Source organism: Pteropus medius, unplaced genomic scaffold, assembly GCF_902729225.1.
Source record: "Pteropus medius unplaced genomic scaffold, Ma_sr-lr_union100, whole genome shotgun sequence".
Lineage (NCBI taxonomy): Eukaryota > Metazoa > Chordata > Mammalia > Chiroptera > Pteropodidae > Pteropus > Pteropus medius.
In genome coordinates this window covers 4078877-4088854 of record NW_024343578.1, presented here as the reverse complement: position 1 = coordinate 4088854, position 9978 = coordinate 4078877, and the positions used below count along the sequence as shown (strand labels likewise).

Sequence of the window (9978 nt, the reverse complement as noted above, 5' to 3'; positions counted from 1 at the left end):
GTATTTTCTAAACTTTTAAAGATAATTTCAGTGTGTAGTCAAGGTGAAAATCACTAGTCAATGGGCCAACTATACCTGCCCACATGTCCACGGAGAATTCCCCAGCATGGAATTTGTGTGAGGAGAGAGCAAGGGAAAATAAGAAACAACTAGGAAATTTATCCATGAGTATGAGATGGGGGAGATTTTCCCCATAATGCCCAAAATTCATTAACCTAAATAAGAATGCATATTTTAAAATGTTTCCAATCACTGGATAATTAGAGAACTGGTAAAAGATGTTAATGTTGGTAGGGTGCACAAAATATAATCCTGTGAGATGTACCAGTCATAAGAAATCATCTCAGGAGATCTCACTTGCATATTGAGTGAGGCCACTTGTTGACACTGTTGCCACAGCTGTCAAAGGAGTACTGAACTAGGAGAGCTGGGGAAAGTAGAAATTGTGAGTGTTTGAGTGTAACAGGTACCTGTCTCAGGAAAGAGAAGGAGGAGACTGTTATAGCCAGACAACAAAAGACATTAAGTGACAATTCTAAGAGAGAAAAGAGAAAACACAAATCGGATCTGGGAAATTTGAGAGTAGTACTATTGTATAAACTATATGAATGTGCTTAGTTGAAAAACTGAGTAAGAAAGTGACCCTAATACATAGTTCTGGATCAAGGGTCTGGGAGAAGTTCTCAGAGATACAGTGCTAAATCAATATAAAATAATAACAACAACAACAACATCTAAAATTTATTGAGCCTTTTTTTATGAGTCAGGCACAGTTCTAAGAACTTTACATATATTAACTCACTTCATCCTCACAATCCATAGAATGGGGACAATCCAAGGCCCAAAAAGATGAAGTAACTTGCCCAAGGTCACAGAGCTGTTAAAGTGGATCCATGATTTACACCTGGCAGCCTGGCTCCACAGTAAATGCTCCTCCACACACCAGAACTCTTTGTATGTCTCTCTGCCTTACACAAGAGCACCTGCAGAAACTAGTGACACACCGTTAACATCCCTAAGAGTATCTCTCATCACTATCGAGTGCAAGAGAAAGATATTTAATTATATCCGTCAAGTGAAATATATACTCTGAATATTTGAAGCCCTTATTTTCAGAACTCTCATTTTCAGAACTATCGTTTTTCAGAACTCTCATTTTTCTCCTCTAACCACACAATGTAAGCACTAAATTTGGCATGAAGATGCTATTGCTCTTTTACTATTCCTTAGCTCTACTGATAGGAAACAACAAAAACAAAGAAGCATGCAAAAATCTCAAGTAATTATGACTCTCCATACTGAATCTTTTTGTATTCCTGAAAACAAAAAGCACTTGTGGCATATAAATTATTACAATAATTGAAATGACAAAAGAATTAAAAAGCCTGATTTGAGTACCTACGATAAAGGACTGCAAATCCTAAAGGCATCATGTAAAAGAAAACAATGAACAAATGTATTTCTCTATAAAATGAAGTGGCCCAAATGAATAACATCTTGCCCAAGCGTCTGAAAGGGGCCTCAAAGGTAATTGGTGGCAGATTTCACCACAACCACCAACCCCACTCTGCCAATGCTTATTGTAATAGCAGTTTATTGCAATCATATAATGAAGTAAATTATATATTTATGCATTTGTTTGTCAGTCTTCCTGCTCTAAGTTCAATGAGAGCAAGAGCTTTGTCTTATCCCTAATATACTCACCTTTTTTTTTAGAACAGGGTTTGGAACATATCAGGTGCTTAACAAATATTTCTTAAATGGATGGATGGGTCACGTTGCCCACACTGCCAAAAAAAACAATGCTAATGTGCACTGCTGAGGATGGAGCAGTAATAGTAACCACCCACACTGCATGTGTGGATACACTGGCTTGAAGTTGAACAGTGTGTATGTGTAGCTTTAAAGATAATCCTTCCTACTAGTTACTCAGTAATCATATTTCTAGGCCTCTCTGATAGAAAATATACTATTAAATATTCATTTACAAAGAGGTACCCTGCATTATTTATGAGTAAAAATTTAAAACAACCTAAATATCCTAAAGGAACATAGTAGTAAAATAAATTATGATTCATCCACATAATGGAACTTTTAATGACAGGGGAAAGGCTCACAATATAATGGGAAACAAAAGGAATAAAAAATAAAACTTTGCATACACTACCACGCCAAATATGTAAGCACATACATAGGAGTATAGAAAAGAGATTTAAAGGAAATGTGCTGTAATGTTTATGGTAGTTTTCTCTGGCTTGAGAATGTGGATAAATTATATTTGTCATTATGCATATTGATATTTTTCAAGCTTTCTACAATTTATTTTTAAAATGCTTATTTTTTTAAATAGACATAATTTTATCTTAGTTCACTGTAGCAAATAAATGATCACAACCAAGGCAAAATGTTAATTCATAAAATTTTTCCTTTCCTTCTCATAGGCAAAAATATTTCTGTTTCAAGTGTATTAATTTTGAGCTTACAGAAATAAGCACTTGACCCACTGGCAAAACACTTATAATTTTAGCACACCGATTGATATGTTGAGCAGCAGTTTTCAAACTTGTCCTTTCTACAGCAGACTTTTTTTTTTTTCAAATGAAACCTTAACTGGCGTAGCAATATATACAAGGGAAACATAACTCATCTGTTTAAGTTGGGAGTGACACCCAGTGTGTTGAGGCCACCAACCGTTTTCTGTCCCTGCAAGTATATTCTTGGAAATCTCTATGATCTTGGAAAATAACTCAGCAGCCACCATACCAGACGCTACACAAGTAAAAATCTTTTCCATGTAGTTTCTCAAAAGCTCAAACGAGGTCCTCTCTAACCCACAGGTGATGAATAATCATGCGCCAGCTCTGAATGACACGATTTGTACATGTGCATGATAGCTACGCAATATCCTGTTGAGTTTGCTATCAGAAGCCTCTTGAAATCTGTCCACTCTAACACTAAAGTTTAATGGCACCTAAGGAACTCAAGGATACTAAGTCTTAGTCCATAAAAAGATTCTTTAGCCTTTATTTAATATTTTGTGACCACAGCATACTTTTGTGACCACAGCATACATAAAGGAATGAAGTCCAAGCTAGTTGGATTTTTCATTAAGTTAATTGTTATAAGACCAAACTCCAGAGCTGGCTCACTGCCCCCTTCCACAGGGAGTGGTATCTAAACTGTGTTTCCTAAATCCCATTGTCCCCAGGAGATGCCTGGGAACTACTGCAAGGGAATGGAGGGTGGAGGTGTACAATAAGATCTGCTTGCATCCACTTCAGTGACAGCAGTTCCATTCTGATCTGGCTTACATATTAGCATTTCACCCTGATAAAATTTGGATGTGAAAATGACTACCTTAAGAGATGTCCATCTCTATGCATTACTGCCCAGGACTTCCCCTTGCAAGGAAGCACAGGTAACCTTACAAGCCAGAAATTACCCCTGCTATCATTCGGGTATATAATAGTCAAGCTTATTTCCTTTGTATATTTTCAAAAATATATAACTAGACCTTGAAGGCACTATGCTAAGTGAAAAAGTCAGACAGAGAAAGACGAATACTGTGAATTCACTTATATGTAGAATCTAAAAACATCAAACTCACAGAAGCAGAGAGTAGAATGATAGATAGTTCCTAGCAGCTGAGGCATGGAGGAGATGAGAAGATGCTGTTCAAAGGGTACAGACTTTCAGTTAGTTATAAGATGAATACGTTCAGGGGATCTAAGGTATGGCATGGTGACTATAGATAACAAAATTGTATCATACATTTGAAAGCGGCTAAGAGAAGACAGTTTTAATGTTCTTGCCATAACAATAACAACAAAATGATAATTGTGTGAGGTGAAGGATGTATTAACTAACCTTATTGTGGTAAACATTCTGTAACATATATGCATATCAAAGCATCACATTTTGCAATATGTACACAATATCAAATCATCACACCTTAAAATTACACAATATTGTAAGTCAATTATATCTCATAAAGTTAGAAAAATAGATGCTTATCTATTACTTTTATAAAATATTTTATAAAACTATATGAACTTGTATTTTTGATTTTCAGTTGATAATATATCTTAGGTATATTTTCATGCCATTAAATATAAATCTAGATCATTCTCAATGTACAGAATTTCATTGTATGGGTCTATCATAAATCTGTTTGCTGTTAAAATAATTTTCTGAACCACTGAGCAGGCAAGCAAAGTATTTTGCTGGGTCAGCAAGTGAAGGTCCTTCTCAATACCTGAAATCATGGTTTAGAGTTAGTTTAGAGTACCAGATCTGACTCCACATAACGCTACCTCTGACAGCTGAGGAATGACCAATTAAATACAAAGCCTTCTACAGTCATCATTATGAAGAGCCGTTTCTGATCCATAACCAGAGTCATAACAGTTTAATATTCCCAGTTAAATGGTGAAATCTTTCATTTTTTCATTAGGCATAGCTTGTTTGAACTATTCTTGTCAAATCCTATGTTTAATAACATTGAATTAGCTGTTGAATAGAAATAAACTTAAATGCACTTCAATAGTGTGATCCCCTAAGTACTTGGTTCCGTGAATCCTCAAATCTCCTCCTTCTCTATCGAGTCTTTAAATGTTAGCACATCTACCTGGAGGGGTATCTTGATACAACACAGATTTTGGAAGGAGAACCATCCCTGAGGAAAACTGCTTCAGCACTGGCATGTTTTGAGTCACGGTTTTTGAAATGTCATTCAAAATGTCAATGAGCCAAGCCTCCTCAAATAGTCACCAGAAAGCCCTTGATCAGGTCCTAAGTACAATGTTCCCGGGATGATGTCCCTGGACATAAAACCCAAGTGACTTTGGAGTAGTTGGTTTAGTAAAAGATGACTTTAGGGCATTTTAAATGAAAAGGTATCACATACAAGGGCAAGAAAGGTAATGCCTCTCTACCACTCCTAGCCACCACCAGTCACTGCAAATTCCTTTATCTGTTCAAACAAATCATGTTATTTCCTTGCTTAAAAGATTCCAACATCACCCCAGTGGCATATAGAAAAACAGCAGATACAAGAGCTGTAAGGCAAGAATGAACTTTTGGTTCAAGAAAAAGAAGGAAGGCTTGTGTGGCTGATGTAGAAAAAGAAAGAGGTCAGAGATGAGAATGGAAAATTAGGCAGGAGACAGATCATATATGCTTCTAGAACCTGGTAAGGACATTGGTTCTATTTCATGTGAGGCGAAAAACCATTGGGGGTTTTAATCATGGGAGGGACATGATCTGACATATATTTTTTAAGTATGACTTTAGCTTCTCCATAGAGAATGGCTTGTAAGAACACACCCAGTTTCTCGCATTTGGCTCACCAAAGAAAACTATAGAACTGAAAGACCACAGGCTCACTCTTGGCTGCCTAGCTGTCTTTATAATAGCCCTCAGTCACTCTCTTTGACCTGGGAAGTTGTATTTTAAATTCAAACCATATGTTACAACATGTAATAAGTTCCTAAGTGGGATCGCATCAGCGCAAAATCAATCCCCATTTTTAGAACACGCAAGATTATAACAAACCCCATAAACATAAGGACCATAGACTTAACAATTCATGCATCTGAAAAATACTTACAAGGGACATACTATGAGCCAGATATTACTATTTAGATGATAATTGACACTTATTGTTTTATAGTTCTTATCAAGGAAATATATGGTAAAGCTAATATGATGTCAACAGTGGTTTCTGCTGATGTTCTAATGCAATGGGTAATATCAAAGAGATTCTGTATACTCTGCCCTTGGTCAACAACAAGGCTTTTTCTTCATACCATTTTCAATTCAGCAAGTGCAAGAAAGGGGATTATACCAGGATGAGTCAGATAGAAAACTGGGAAAAGTCTGGGCAGAAACAAGTGTCACTTCCAACTGGACAAATACAGCTTGACCATTGATGGTTAGAAATTCTCAAGAATAATTGTGTACCCAAACTTCTGTGCGTTTTCTAGTATTAATTTTGAAACATCTAAACTCTTGGTGGGGAGGGGAAGGGATAGGCTATTCACAGTAGTCCCATCCTTTTATTACTTCTCCTTCTATAGATCACATCTTCTTCAGAGGTAGGAAGCTTTGCTTAAAGAATGCACCAATATGTTTGTCTCAATCTTAGGCCAGAATCTTCTTTGAAGTTTGATGTCTACCTCTGTTCGTTCCTATTTCTACAGAGGGCAATTCAGTTGTGTCTGTGAGAGCACAGACTCCAAGGAGGTTCTCGGGCTAGAAATTAAGGAATTGAGTGAGAATGGGATCAGCAGGGAAACAACCCTGATTAGTACTCATTCTATCACACTAAAAGCAAAATCAAGTACATCAACAGAGACGAGTCTCTGTGTCAATCTGAATCATTTGCATTTTTGGACATAGATCCAGTAGGTAAGAGATAAGAAAGTGCTCTTCCACTGTTTTCCTTGGATGTAATTTCATACCTATTTTTGCCACCTTTGGCTCCTTGATCTAAGGCACCAACATCTACAGTGCCCTGCACTGAAAAAAAGTTTTCAGAATCCACCTTTCAGATACCCACAGTTACCACTTCAAAAATAACATTGCTCTCAATTCCAAGGCAGGTATCCACCAACTTGATGGGGCAAGGAGGTTGTGGATGCTATTTCAAGAAGGGTGTATTCGTTTCCTAGAGCTACTATCACAAAAAGCTAAAAACTGAGTGTTCTAAAACAATAAAAATTTATTCTCTCACAGGTCTGCAAGCTAGAAGTCCTAATCTGGATGTTGGTAGGGCTATGCTCCCTCTACAGCCTCTAGGGGAAGAGTCTTCCTTGCCTCTTCCAACTTCTGGCAGCCTTAGGCATTCCCTGTCTAGGGTATTCTGTGACAGTATAACTCCAACCTCTGCCTCTGTCTTCACATGGCTCTCTTTCCTCTGCACGCCTCTGTGCCAAAATTCCCTTTTCTCTTGTCATATAAGGACGCCAGTCATTGTTAGGGCCAAACCTAAAGAGCTCATTTTAACATGATTACTTTTACAAAGATCTTATTTCCAAATAAAGTTATATTCAAAGGTACTGGAGATTAGGATTTCAACATATTGCGGGGGAGGGGTAGTGTCATAATTCAACCTATAAGAAGTGGTCAGAGAAGAAGTTTCTGAGGAAGTGACATCTGAGCCAAGTTCCATAATGACAAGCAGCAGCTGGCCTGGCTATGATTTAGATGAAGAGCCTTTTAAGCAGAGAGAACAATAAATACATTTGGCCTCCACCTAGAACGCCTGGAAGCCGTTGCTTAGACAAGTTCTCAAGAGTGAGAAATACATTTTATGATGTCATAAGCATTTGAAGGAAGGTGACAAAAAAAATAATCTTGAACATGGAGAAATCTGTATTTGCAGGTCCCTACAGCAATCTCACCTGTAATAGTGAAGAAGCAGAAACACACGATGTCAAGGAATGTTACAGGAAACCAAAACATACCTATTCGGCAGTGATCTAAATTGATATTTATAAAGATAATGCAGAAAATTAAAAAATGCTTATAATATATTAAATAAAAAACTGGGATACATTTTATATATTTTGATTAAATTATTCAAAATCGCACATATCTATCAGACTATTAGGCTATCAGGATTGCCATCAAACCATTGTGGTTGTTAAGGTGTTGAAATTATGGATTTTATACTCTTCTCTAATTTCTAAATGTTTGGTTAATATTACTTTTTATAATAAAAGATAATTTTGTAGGGAAAATGTGACTTCAATAAAATTGTTATAAAATATTTAAATAAATCATGTAGCTACTGTAAGATCTACCTGTCTTCCTATAGCTTCAAATTTATTTTCTAAGGAATAAAGTATTATAGATACAATACTTGAAGTCCCCTTGTGGAAAGGTGATATCTTCAAACCAAGCATTCAAGAAAAAAAATTTCTCTAATATTCTTAAAACCAGATGTCCTTGTGAAATGAATGAATTTGTCATCAGCTTTATAAAACAGAGTGGAAGCTCCCAGTGCCATCGAAATCATTTCTCAAAAAGTTATTTGTCCCCAGAATGAAATGGCTTTTACTCTACCATAAGAAAACTTAAATGCTATTCTATTTCTCACATTTTAAAATGTGTTGCATGCCCACAAAATGACTGGGCTGTGTATGTGTTTTTAGAATAAAGAGTAGAGATTAATAAAAAGATTTGGAATTAGGCTGAAAAACACACTAGCTCATAATCACATGTATTGATCAACAGTCTCACCAACTGAAATAAGGTTTGTTTTGGAGGAGATTTTTCTTATAGTTGGACAAAACTGTGTGGCAAATAAATGTGATTTTAAAGTAACCCATTCTCTAAATTCATCCATCAAAATTTGAGGGGAAAAAAATTATCTCATCTGGTAATATAATAAAATATATTAACTTAAAGAGAAGGTGAATTTTACAATAAACACAATAAGACTGTTAACTCTCAATTATAAAATGAAAAAGGGTAAGCATTTCCTCTTTCTGAGTTACCAAATCTAAGTACTTATATTTTGATAAAGTTAGCACTCAAGCCAAGCAATAACGTCAATTATTTTTAGTTATTTATTTTTCTAAACATAGTTCAGTTGGCATTTTATATCATTTTGTATATTTTGAAGCCAGTTTTATAAAACTAATGAATCAAAATATTCAGATTTTTCAAAAAAAGGTTTAAAAGAGGTACACTGTGAACTTCTTTTAGTGTCCCAGGTCAGTATTTAGTGTCCCAGATCAATCACTATTTAATTGAGTGACCTGAGGCAAATCACAGGCTCTTTCAGCCTCAGGTTATTTCATCTGAAAATTAGAGATAATCACATCTACTTAGCATGTTTGGAGATCAAATGGAATACAACGTATGAAATTTCTTTGTAAATTGCAAAGTGTTACAGGACTATAAATAATTTTACTGCTGTCTGAAAGTGGTAATGAATATCAGGCAATGGGAAAACCTTGCCCAGCTCTCTCTCTCCAAACTCTCAAAACTTATTATAAAGCATTATACACTGATAATGACACTGCCATTCTCTCTTTTAGTTTTTATTTTCTAGAAAGTAAATGTCTTATGATTTCTTTAAATTCATCGTAAGATTAAATACTAAATAGTAGGAACCTAAACATCTATTCTTGGCCATCTTCACTTAGCAGTATTCTAATTTTCTCAATGACTTAGCATTCTGGAAACCAGAAATTACTGATGAACTCTTTCTATATTCAACTCTCAACAGAGCTCCCTTCAGGCTCTTTAACCAAAAATATTTCTTTCAGAGACAAACTTTATGAAAGCTGGACCAAGAAATCTCTCTTTAAAATTGAATGTTTTGTCTATAGCCATGCCACCCTGAACAAGCTCGATCCCATCTGATCTCGGAAGCTAAGCAGGGTCAGGCCTGGTTAACACTTGGATGGGAGACCACCTAGGAAGACCAGGTTCTGTAGGCATAAAAAATAAATTAAAAATAGAGATTGTAAGCTGAGAAGTTCCTTGCAATCTATGAGGTCAACCAAGGGTTGCCTCACCTAAAAAAATTAATTAAATTAAATTAGATGTTTTTCCACTGATCTAATGTATGATTTAAAATTGTGGATGATACACATTCAAATAAGTCATTTTTTTCAAAGCAGCCACCTTGTGTGACTACCTACTTGTTCCAACATAAATTCTTCTGCTCGATGCAATTTTGGACTTTTTCTTTATGAAATCAGAGTTATTTTAAAATCTATGCAACATTAAGCTTTTTAACTTTTCATCATGTCAAATCATTCCTCATATTCAACAACTTGATCAGATATGACTTGTGACTATTTCCAATAATCTAATTCACATGCAATGGCTGACAATTTCCCACCCTGGCTAGTGTTCAGAAAGATATGCCGCAGGCTCTAGATATATTACCCTAAGAAAATTGCAAAAACATATTGCTCAACATCAGCATCTTTAGACAAAGTGATTACCTACTGACAACGC

The 9978-nt window shown here is 35.7% G+C and overlaps 1 pseudogene; it reads left to right on the top strand.

Annotated features, from left to right (window-relative positions):
- The first annotated feature begins 9333 nt into the window (after positions 1-9333).
- On the top strand, positions 9334-9452 carry LOC120606357 (uncharacterized; annotated as a pseudogene).
- The last annotated feature ends 526 nt before the right edge of the window (positions 9453-9978 follow it).